We start from the raw sequence: 13,616 nt of genomic DNA, 5'->3' as shown, positions 1-13,616 counted from the left end.
AGTAGTCTTTAAACAGCTTGGGCCACGTTCGTGTCTTTGTGTAGCAAAAGTGACTGCATTGAGTTGAATCATGAACCATCTGGTCATAAGATAATTTAAGGTAAAGTTAATTTTAAACAATGGGACGCTTGAAGTGGTATTTTGATTTATAAATTTGAACTAAATATCATATTATTAATGTACTAATGTCAACTAAGTGAAAGAAGAACATGGAAAAAGTATTGCTTTTTTTCTCAAATATTTGACGATAAGCATGAAAGTTCTTTTTACGTGGTACAAACCTAATACGTGCGAAACTTGCAAAAAGTGGCCAATACGCAAGTCTTGCTCCAAGACTGCGATGCAGTTGTCCCCACTTATTTTAACAGTTGCGTTGAATCAAAACACCAGACTTCAGCAAGTCGACAGAAGAATATATATTCCTTTCTTGGAAGAAGTACGTTCTTTGACGTATTATAGATCTTCTCCGACAACACTGGCAAATAGTAGTACTTTGACTACATAAAATATTTCTGGTTTGCAATTTCCTTTCTTTGAAGGAATTGGACTGTAAGCATACTAGCTAGCTAGCCCAGATCAACACTATCAACTGTGACAATAATTGTGTTTACATTTTCTTATATATCAAGCAGGGGGAAATCCCAAATATTAATAGCCAAATGTGATCTTGGAAATTCCCAAGCCTTAATTATAGCATTAACCTTTCTAATTACATCACTTCCTGATGGGAATCCCCTGACATCACTTCCTGAGGGGAATCCTGTGACATCATCTTCACTTTACACCCTCAGGGGGGTTTCCAAATATTCCAAATTAGATATGATTCAACTTGTTTTGCTCAATTTGAGAGGGGAATTCCCCCAAAATGTCATCACTCATGTAATTTCATAAATCATCAAATTAAATTATTCAGGGCACATCACACCAAACTTTAAAAAAAAAAAGAACTCAGGTAATATTTTTCTGTGAGGCAAGATATTACTGATTCTACCATTTTCCGGGCGCAACAACACCTAGGTACGCCACTGGATTCGCCTTCATTTCACGTTACTCGCAATGTCTGAAAAGTAAAAATGCAATTGCTAATCATGAAAGTGACCCAGCTCGTTTTCTGGACGATTTTGTTAATTTTGTTTGAGCCTGAACTAGTAAAGAAACAATTTTCCTGTTACCCAATATGTTACTGATGTTACTGATTCCCATACAGGGTGTCCCAGAAAAAAAACACCGGGCGAATGAATTTGAACGTAATTCGAGAAATAGACATCAGAATACAAAACTCTAAACATCGGCATGTAGCCCATCTTAATCTGCATCTTATACGCGAATTTTACTGGGATTGGTTGACTGATTGCGCAATTCCTTTCGCCATAAACACATTCCTGATTCACATATTAATTGCTTTGTTTATATCATTTTCATATTTTGCGCGCTTTGAGTTCCTCGGAAGATTTAATTATTATTATTATTACTATTGTTATTATTATCATCATAATTATGTCGTCTACTTATTCTGTGACTTTCACTGAAATACCTTGATTTGTTTTGGAGTGTCATTGGTGCTAATAAAAATGGACGAAAACCGCATTTGTAAAATTTACAGCGCAAAGACATCATAACACATGGGATGTTTTAGCATCATCGTACAGGTGTATCGTGCAATATAGTAGAGAAATCTTATATTCTTTTATAGGAAATACACCAAATTTGGCACAGATGTAGAGCTTATAACACTGAATAATTGCTGATATGAGATTAAGTAAAATATTTCAATATGATTTCAGATATTTAGGTTGAAAATGTTATTTCTTTATGTGATTTTGACCACAATTGTTAACCAAAAATGGCATTATTACATAGGATATATAACTCAGGGAACCTTTGCAGCAAATTTAATCTTCTACGCTACGTAGCTGTGAGTTTGCATATATTCCATGGCAATAAATAGGCTACATGCTGCGACCCTAAGGACGAACCTTCTCTGTACTTTTATGACAAATCCATCTCTGCCGGTATTTCAAATGAAACTCACACACAGCAATAATTAGGTTCAAAACTGCCGCCAAAGAAATGATATCATAATGTCATTCAATCGTAACAAATCATTTACTCCATGCAAGAATTGATTTGTAACATTATAGATAATTGATAGATGTTGTTTTGTCAAAACCGGGAATTCACCATTTTTACGCCATATCCTGTAACTTCTATTAGAAACATCCAACATTCCTAAGAATGCTAAATATATGTAGATTTTAGAATTTAAAACAATAATGCCAGTAGTAATGTTCTCCACACCTAAAAACTAGGTATTATATATAGATCATTCTGGGACACCCTGTATTAAAAAACCGGTAGAGTAAGCTGCAGTATGTTTAATGTATGAAACGAGAAGTTAGTTTGCCTAAAACATGGATCCGTTTTCTTGAGGCCTGTATATTGGAGTCGTATTACAAACGTTTCCCGTTAGGTCAGACGAATAGGTTTTCCCATAGCGTCTGCCACATCGGCTAGATGTAGTCCACAAGGGGAACAAAACCCGAACAAGGCTGATCATTTGAGCGGAAATAAAAGAAGAAAGCACACAATTAAAAAATTGCTGCGCCGCAACTGCAAAACACGCATAAAACAAATAATATGGCCTTAAAAGCCATTACATTTTCCGATTTTTGAAGACTTTTTTCCCGTTGCGACAGACATTGCGTTTTCAGTTCACCGCAACGATTTTTTGGTTGCCCGCTCCGATCTTCGGCTCTTTCTTCTACAATTGATTGTTCGCTTTATGGAAATATTCTGCAGCGGAAAATGATCCAATACCACTGTTGCAGCAATAAATCACACGCAAGACGTCGGACTATACAGCCTGTCTCAAAAAAAATTGTGCAAGTGAAAAGTGCCCTCTCTGGCAATTAGAAAATACCGTTACGGGCGCAGTCTTAGCTCTCAAATGCCGTTTGTTCTGTTCAATTTGCTTGTTCCAATTTCGAGATATGTTTATTTAACAACGAAAGGGTAAAATGACAATTGTGCCACTTTTACTAGGGAAGAGAGCTGTAAATGTAAATCAATGATAGCTGATGTTGATGCAACATCAGCACACGTGCATTATTTTGTCTAATATCTCTCCCAACAAGTAATACGCGGTCATTAACCTATAACATGTATTTAAGTGCGCAATATTTGCTTGTCTTTTAACATGTCTTAAGTGACTAAGGGAACAGTAGTTACCATGATAAAATCATTTACATGCACATGTATTTAATTTTTACAGCAGAATGTTAAATATTTATTTATCTTTCAATCTCTTTTAAGTGAAAAAAAAAAGAATCATCATTCCTGCATCATGATATAACAGTAAAAACAGTCAAAAACATTTTGTATTGTGTAATTGATGCATTCTTTTGATTTCACGAAGGAACTCTTGAAAACTTGATGCTATCACTGTTACATGTATAATAGCCCTCTTCTCTAGTAAAAGTGGCACAATTGTCATTTTACCCTTTCGTCTTTAACTAAACATATCTCGAGATTAAAACAAGCAAATTGAACAGAACAAACGGCATTTGAGAGCTAAGACTACGCCCCTGACGTTGATGTAAGCATTATGTCACAACGGTATTTTCTAATTGCCAGAGAGGGCGCTTTTCACTTGCACAATTTTTTTTGAGACAGGCTGTATAGTAGCAAAAAACTGAATTTATAGTAGGACGTTTTTGCGGGCGTTTTTCAATGCTCTTCACCCCGGGATCTTCCCGTTTGTCCACGACTGACGTCAATAAAGCAAACGAAGCCGTAACAACGTGTGACTATTATCTAAACTGGTAAGGCCGAAATATATTCCGACGTTTTGTGGGCATTTTTCTCTGCGACAGCTCAGGCGCAGCGGCTAAAATATTCGTTGCGTCTTTTGCTGAAAAAGACGTCATTTTGCACCAGACACAAGTTAAGGTTGAGGATTTATATACATTAAAAAATCGGCATTTGAATAATATAATATTTGTGCAGTTAACCGTTAAAGAATCTTAATTATTATAACCTTTAGTACAGCGTTACGAGCCGCAATGACTCAAGGCCAAAATCATCCTTCCCAGTTTTCATTGAAATGTACAACAATAACCGACTGTTTGGTTAAGTTAACAGAATCTGAATATTGACTGAAAAGTTAAATATGACTGATAACAATAATTGCACATAAACAACAAATGCACATACAATATAATCACACCAATGATCACTACGTACTTAACCGGCAGTATTCTTCTTGTTGATTGCAAAGGTCACTTGCACTCTGTTCTGATGTATATCCTTATACACTTGTCCAGCAAAAATCACTGTTCAAGGAAGTCCACTGTTCACTAAAATTCATATATCCTTTGTGTATAAAATCCTCGCATAGATGACAATTCTTAAAATGGTGCTGCTTTCACCAATCACTCAAATGCTCGCACATTTATATAACACTTTCTCCAGCAAACATGCTTTTTCTTGCACTTTTCGACTTTTTTTTTATTTAAAAAAATCGCCAACCTTGATTATTCAAGAAGAATAGTATCACTTGTACTGTTAAAGTATTTAAAAAATGATTTCTGAAAATGATAAGAAATTTTCCATTTTCATAGCAATTTGAAGCTCGATGGAGGAAGTCAATTATATGACATGGCAAGTTACATCGTCAATCAAAATGACTCCCATATTCTAAAGGCGAAATAAAGAGGAATATTTGTCTCAGTGACTCAAAGCTATTGAAATATCACAGCTGCATACATTTTTGGTTAAGAATAGCAATTAGCTATAATGGTAATTGGGAATTCCTAAAATATGCAACATTTTAGGATGAAAATATGCAAGATGCTGGACTTGGAATATCGCAAATGAAAAATCTTTGTCATTTTTTTTAATACTGAAAATCTGTGGTAAAAGAACATATAAACAAGGCCTATTTTTCATTGGTAGCACTTACCTGATTGTAAACATCATATATATGCTGTGAAAAGATATAATTTGTTTCTGAATATATATATATTAAAATAAAAGTTAAAAAAACATAATAAAAGCCAATAATTGAAAATTGAAATTGAAATTACAACACATGGGCCTTTTGGGCGTTGTAATACATGTGTGACTCGCAAATTCAATGCCCGAATCAACTAAACAGTTGAAAATAAGCTTTTTTTTCTTGGATATCATTTGAACCATGCATACCCTACAATCCGGGCCTACAAAGATGATGCTAGAATTACGAAATTACGAAAAATTACCTATTTAATATGCTCTTGAAAAGAATTAAAGTAGTGAGTCCTATTCGTTGTCATATTTTTATTTTGCAATACGGAAATGATAAATTTTGATTTTGAAATGAACTTGAATAAAGGATAATGACTCATATTTAACACGTGCATAAAGCTAAAGTTTGACTTTAGACGTAAATACCTATTGTACGTACCACTGTCGCGTGTTGAATGTGATACCAGTCAACTCGGGTTTTTTTTTGTTTGTTTGTTTTGTTTTTTGTTTTTTGTGTTTTGTTTTTTGTTTTTTTGTTTTTGCGTCTTTTATTTTTCAATTAATTTCTTCGTCAATGGTCCACAATTGAATCAATAATACAAGTGATTTCACCATCTTCCGTCTGAATACAAATTCAGTGTATTAAACCTAGTGCCCAAAATGTGAAAATAAATACATTAATTAATAGGCATATTCAAAACAACTGATGGTGAAATCAACATACAAACACCAACAACTCACAAATGAACATAATATAGACCAGATGCATAAACATTTATACAAGCATTATATAGAATAGAAATATAATGTAAAATGCTAAATATCACCAATCTAGGTCTTTATTATGGAAGCTTAAAAGTGTCAACGAGAATAAGTTGTCCATTGGGGACGAGAAGATGAGATGACAAGATCATGTAGTGTGACGGGACTGAGCGGCTAGGTAGCAAGTGGTTTTATAGGTGGGTTTCCCGGAGCTGGAATCGGCTCAAGGAAAACTGCAGTGATACCTTGTTTTTACTTTAACAATTTATTACTGATTTATTCGTAGCACTTGTCTTATCCGTGTAACATACTACGGGTTTCCAAAATATACTTTATCTCCACAAAGTAATACCATCTCACATATTAATCAACACCAGCTTTTGATCTGGCCAGCAGGCGGTCTCAGGTGTCTTAACAACAGGACAGCAGGTAACAGTAAACACGAGTTGCCGTACCATCAATGAACACGCTACACAACAGCAACAGTAGGTAAACCTGGAACACGGCTAGATCAACAAGCTAAAATGTGCCACGCCGGAATCTAAAATTACGCCTGAAATGCGGCTCGCCAGAATCTGAAATACGGCTCGTCAGAATAATACGGCACGCCTAAAATGCGGCTCGCCAGAATGGAGTTTCTCCCATCCTGGCACCTCGTGGTTAGAAGCGGCCAATCAGGGCGGCTCATTACCATAATGACGTAATGCAGAAATGAAATTAAAGGGGCACTACGTGTTTTGGATAGTAAAATTAAAAGGAATATTTCGAATCCGTTTATTTAGTAAAAGCAATATATTCCAGCTTTAGTTACTATGAGTAATTGTTTGATGGCATGTACAACTATATTCATATTAAGCAAAGTTGAACACTGATGGCGCTATTTATGTTAAATCTTGTTTGCATCTTTAGAATCTTTAGAAGGAGTAGACACTTGTATAATCACGTTAAAAGGTCAGAAAAAATTAGTAAGAAATAGCAAGGACGTTTTCAAAAATATGTTATTATGAAATGAAAGGTACAACTCATATTATTGGGTAAAATTGCACCTAAATATATGTAAATAGCACCCTCAATTTACAGATGAGGAATTTGATAAAGAAAGGAAAATATATGTTAAAAGTATATGCGTTCAGTGTATAATATACACTAATATACACTGTATATTAGTATGATAGCTGTTGCTATTTTATAGATCTAGAATTGAAATTATATAATGTTTTGTTAGAAAAATTAATAAATGATCAAATCAAACAAATAAAGAAATGAAAATATATGTTGCAACTTTCGGATTTGCATGTTAAGCTGAATTTATACTCGATCGCCGAGCGATTGCGATTAAACGCCTTTAAAAAGCGATGGGCAACCGCCGAATTTTGTGATGCATCGCTCGTCGCTTTTGCATTTATACTTGTCACGACGATAGCGATTGCAGATGACAATCAAAATATTCTAAATGCCACAAAATACATTTTTAAAACATCAGTTGCTGTCAATAATTATTGTTTTGAATTAATTCATCACCAAAAGTTGATAATCGAGAAAGGTAAATTAATTAGCAAAATAATAGATCCAGATGGTTGTATATGATTGGTTTACGCATTCACGTGTCAAGCGATATCGCTGGGAAGTTGAGATTTCTTCAACTTGCAAAAGCGATGTCGTTTTTGCCTCAGCGATTTGAATCGATTGATCGGCTCGACGCTCTGGAAATGTAAGTAAAAACTGAGCATGCGTGAGAATCGCTTTTCTGCAAAAGCGATCGAGTATAAGTTCAACTTTAAGTCATTCTAGTGCATCGTAGTTCAACAACAATTATTTCTTTAAGTACAAACACATTGCTGCCGAAGATGGCTTTATCGCACTCTATATCAAAATGAAGTAATAATAACAAATATATATCGAAGATCGACGCTCTCATTCTGTGATACATTTCCCCAATCCATACCCGTTGGTTTACAACAGAAACTATTTACCATTTAAATACATTATAATTTTCTGTGCCTTATCTTGTTGTTTTACTTTAAAAACAAATTCACAATGAGAGATAAAGCATTCATAAACTAGAGCGGATTCCGCACCACAGCTGGAAAGTGGGGATTCTGCAGTATATTGTGGTATATACCTTAGGGGCCTAGCTACCTTCTTAGGATCTCGAGATATGAAAAGGACTCACATCTGTTTTATGTGGAGTGTCAACCCGATGGGGAAATTATTTTCATTGCATTCTTTACTTTTTCTTTCATTTGACAATATTCAGGGTTTATACCTTCTTGGCATTTCGAGATTTGAAAAGAGCCAAACATATGTATATTGAACCTTGTCTTAAGAGGAGTGTCACCACGGGTGGGGAAACATTATTCTTTATTTTTCTCTCTTTCATTTGACACCACTCCCCGGGCACCGCTCGGGGGTCATACCTTCGAGGCATTTCGAGATATGTCCGCAAATTATTTTACCGAACACACATAGCGTTTGAGGATATGTGATCAAGGTACCCGCTTATCCACTTCATTTGTTTGAACCATAATGTTGTTGAGACGTGTCACTATGGTAAAAAAACAAGTTTTCTATAAGAATTGGTAATTAGAAATAAACATATTATAATTATGCCAAATTGAGATTCAACGATTTATAATTGAACATACTGGAACAATAATAAAATAATATCCCTATTTAGCGTAATAGCAATGGCGTTGGCAACTCGAACTGGCAACATCTTGATAATATAACTATAAGTTCAATGACTTCGTAAACCCAATGAACTTCAAAATTGAATACTATTGTTATATCCTTTGTTTTCATCCAATATCACGCCATGTGTGTGGGTTGAAGGTGACGTAAATTCTATTCAAACTTCTTTTAAGGAACTGATATGTTTATGAATTTGAACAAAAGAACGAAAAAGGGGAATATTAGGGGAATTTTAAACTAAAATCCCGAATTATTTTGTAGATATAATAGACTTTGGTAGAGGTAATATGCGTGATTGTTGAAGTCACAAAATGGAAATAAGTATTCGGTTTCAAAAAGGTCATGTTCGCAACAATGCCTCCCCAATATATGTACAAACTGTCAGGCTCTCACCAACAGTGGCGGCGCTGGGGAGGTAAAGTGAATTTCAGGAGAGGGGGGGGCAAAATCGATATATTTTACGCCCAAACACCCACAATTACGTAAATTTTCACTTTTACGTAATTGTGTGTGTTTTGGTCGGGGTGGTAATGCCCTCTGTAGCGCCACCACTGCTCACCCAATCATAATTTGTACATTTCGCTCTCACCAAATGCCAAAGATCACACTCTCACCAATAATTGATTGAATTTTGTCATTAGCCATTGGATTAACACATAATCATAAAATCGTCAAAAACAATTCTAAATGTGTTGTGTTTTGTCCATGCAAAATTTTGTTTAAGTTTGTAATATCAGGAAAAATATACAAATATTCATAAAGCGTGTGGATACGCATGGTAATTTTTTTGGCGTAAGCAAGTGGCAGCAAGCTTAGGGTGAATTGTGTTCCTAAAGTTAAGAGTATAATTGAACTGAACTCAATAAATTAAGTGGAAACGTGCATTCCACTTCCTTGTTTGACTTTCACAACCTGAGAGTTACTAAACCCCGATATGGTAGCCCTGTTGGGGGAACTTTTGAAGACTATTAGTAGCGACTTAAGGGTAGACGAGGTATTGTTGGTCGAAGCAACCAAAAAATCGATTTTCATTATCTAGATCAATATATTATTGAAAATTAACACCTTGATATTTTGCAGAAGTTCATTCTACAAATCGTATATTTTGCAAACTTGCTTAATTTATTGTTGTTAATGAGTTGTCAACGTTTGGGAAAGGTTTTAAACAAATACTAAAGACACTGATGTGATGATGAAATTGCGTAAGTCGGGAATTATCTGCGTCGCAATGTTTTGTTTTGGTTTTAGGAATTTGACCTTAAAATTTACGACTTCATGACATTATCATTCGAAATCAACAAAAGATATTTCAACACTATATGTCCCCATTCTTTCTCTAGAATGTTTTTACATGTATGTGAAATAGCTTCAACAATGGTTAGCTCCATAAAGGTAAAATTAGCCTTGACTCAAAAAAGGGTGAGAGGTACCATATTTACGGATTCAGGCTAAATTTAAAATTGATATAAAACGTTCGTTTTTTGATCGATTACAAAAATTAATTTTTGTCGTATAAAGAAATTGTATCTGGCGTGAATTACGCTACATTTTTTATTCCTAGGGCTCTTTGACTCCTTCAAATATTTTTTTTAATGATATAGTGAATCCCCTGGCCCTCTATAATTACGCACAAAAGATCGACCCCCTTAAGTCATATCGCATTAAGTGGAAGCGTCGTATTTAGCGTTAACTTTGGTGGAAAATAAAGAAAATAATTAAATGTCCAAATCTAACATTAAATAGGGCGCCTCCGCCTAATCCCAACTTCCCATGTGCCTCCTCTTCCTCTCCTACGCTTTCCAGATTTCAGCACCGTAAGTCATGGTGGTAACACACATTGATTGTACATACGCTTCCTCATTCCACAATGTAGCTTTGTATCACAACTATTGGCGTTGTATCTGCTAAAACAATACCAGCCAACCTTCATTCTTAGTATGATTTCCTTTCTTGTGTTGTCTTTCACCTTTACTGTCTTGCCCAGATACTTGTAGCTATCTACCTTTTCTGTCGGTTCATTGTCAATATCAATGGACTCTCTAAAGTGTCAACGTTTGTCACATATTTCGTTTTTTCCTCTGTGTATTTTCAGTCAAATTTTCTTGCTCTCAGTATTCAAACTATTTGGCTGAACTTCCAAGGATTCAATAATGGCGATGTAAGAGCTACATCGTCTGCAAACTTCAGGTCGTTTAACCATTCTCCGTCGATGTTAAATACTTCTTTCTTCTAAATCTAGTTGTTTGACAATGTGTTCCATGGCAGCTGTAAATATTTAGGGAAATGTTGTGTCCCCTTGACGTACTACCTTCTGTATGTAGATATGATTTGAGATGTTATGCGGACTGTAGCTGTAGCGTTTGTGTAAATGTCTTCTAAGATCTTAACATACCCTTCGTTAACTCAAATTCATCTTAAGGCTGCAAATAAGTCCCGATGTCCCACCGAATAAATGGCTTTCTTTTCATCTATTTAACCTATACAAAGCTTCAGCTGATACTCATTTGCTATATCGATCAATCGGTTCAAAGCATGCAGATGATCAGTTGTTGAAAAGCTCTCTCAGAAGCCTGAAGGATCTCTAGGCTGATTTTCATCCAAGATTCTGTTCTGAATGATTCGTGTGAAAATTTGACATGCACGTGATAGCAGACTATTTGGAAGGTAGTTTTTGATATCCTCCCTTCTTATGTAGAAGAATAATCTTGGCTTCCTTCCTGGCTTCTGGTATCTTCTTTTCTGTCAATATTTGATTGTAAAGTCTTGCTAATTGAGTGTTGATTGCTGTACCTAATTTGTTGTTTTCGTTTTCTTCTACATCTGTGACGCCTCTTATTTCGTACTGCATTCATAGTGTCCTTGTATTTCACTTTGTGAGCAGTAGTTTTGTCTATGATACCTCTGAGTAGCATTTTTTTCATATCTAGCTATATAAAAATGTCAAATTTCAATAATTTGCCATAACATTTGTATTATATATTTCAAAAGAATCAAAATTATTTGGCGGATATCAGAAGGGCATTCCCCATATTCAGAATGCAATGTGTCTGATGCGCTCCCAGATCCCACACAAAATATTGTGCAAACATTGTTATCCGATTGAGCAAAAGGTACCCTTTGAGTAGAAAATTAATAATAATAGAAACATACAAACAAACAAACACAAACACATATTAATGGGATCATAAAATGATAAAGACAGAAAAAAAATTCAACGTTGGTGCTTCTTTTACTTTTTCATTTTTGTTTTATTATTATTGCTACATTGTATTATTTGGCAAATATATATAATTTGCCGGTTGCTAATGTCCCCTGTTGTTAAGCAGATTCTAATTGGATTACGTAACTGACCTGTTCCCTTGACTGCAATCAAATTATGATAAAAAACACATTGAAATTTTGATTATCTACAACGTAAGCATGAACTCGCACAGACACATAGGCTAAAGCAACGATCAAAATTCACGTTTTGTTGAATTGTCCCCCTCTTAATTTCAGATTTAGGTTGGGACATGTTTTGTAGAAGTTTAAGTTCACAGAAACAAAAGCACGTTTTGCTATCGCTATGGAAAAACTGGTTCATTACAGTTCGATCTTAATCCGCCACACAACGAGCAAGATTTTATGCACAAATCTATTCAATTCGCGCATGTAAACTGTGGTGAAAATAGCGCTCGTAAAATGTCTCATTTGCATAACAAAGAACAACTTTAATAAGTTGTAGCTTGGAGCAGAAAACGTATCTTACATTTCCCATATTGCATTTCTTCCATTTCAATTTTCGTTGAAATTAAAGCCAGAGATGCCAAAAAAATAATAAAAAACCCGAGAACGACCTTGATAATTTTACATCGTGTAAAAATCACTTGTCATTTAAAATAGAAGCCACCTTCACCATAGGAAATGGCCTTAGCAACCGACAGAATGTTTACGTGCGAAATAGTACGCATCCATCCACCGTGACTATTATTAGGGACTAAGTACAACGTAATATATATTTTACAGATTTGTCGAGACTTTTACTTATTAAAATAGCCGCTTTCATTATTGATCCCAAGGTTTTAAACAGGCCCTTAACATTTAGAATGGACTTGACAAATGTATAATATCACAATCTATAACTATCAAACTTCTTTGCTTCAAACTGCCATATACAACCTGTCTCAAAAATTGTGCTAGTGAAAAGCGGCCTCTTTGGCAATTGGAAAATACTGTTGTGACATGATGCTTAAACCAAAGTCAAGAGCGCAGTCTTTGCTTTTACAGTTTGATCTGTTCAATGTGCTTGTTTTAATCTCGAGATGTTTAGTTAACAAAAAAGGGTAAAATCACAATTGTGCCACTTTTACTAGGGAAGAGGGCTGTACATGTAAATCAATGATATCATCAAGTTTACCAAAAGGTCCTTCGTGAAATCAAAAGAGTGCATCGATTACACATGATACAGTTAATTATTCTCTTTTTCCAGTTGAAACAAATTAAAAGATGAATAAATATTTCACGTCTGATGTAAAAACAAATACATGTACATGTGAAATATTGCATATCGTATACGTTTGAAATTTTACTGAGTAATTATTACATAATCATTTCTTATCCTAAAAATGATTGTTCTTTTATAAACTGCACTGTACATGTATTTGGATATATCATTATATTAAATTATCTACAAAGTGGCACAAAAGGGCTTTCATACATTTGTGTTTAGTAAAGCAGATCTCTGGATTGCCAAATCCAAAATGTATGAAAGCTGGGACTGCTCCCTTGACGTTGATGTAAGCATCATGTCACAAGATTATTTTCTAACTGCCAAAGTTGGCGCTCGCGCTTTCCTCTTACACAATTTGTTGAGACAGGCTGTAGATAGAAGTACAGTTATTACAACTGATTACCCGGGCTGATAACATTACCATTATTATTCCGACTGATTACCTGTAATGTTCAGGAGTACAGGGCCAGCGAAAAGCAGGAGGAGGTATTATTCTGTCCAGTATCTGAAACTATTTACTTAACTATTGATATCTATGCTAGATAGAATACTCTTGAAAGTTATGAATGCATGTTATCCATAACATTTAAGAGGGGGTACTTTTCATGTAAATACTATTTTAATGTGTTACATTTATCTTCTGGTAAAAAAAACCCGAGTAATAATTCAT

This window comes from Amphiura filiformis, chromosome 2 (genome assembly GCF_039555335.1).
Source record: "Amphiura filiformis chromosome 2, Afil_fr2py, whole genome shotgun sequence".
Taxonomy (NCBI): Eukaryota; Metazoa; Echinodermata; class Ophiuroidea; order Amphilepidida; family Amphiuridae; genus Amphiura; species Amphiura filiformis.
Note: the sequence above shows the minus strand (reverse complement) of the source record.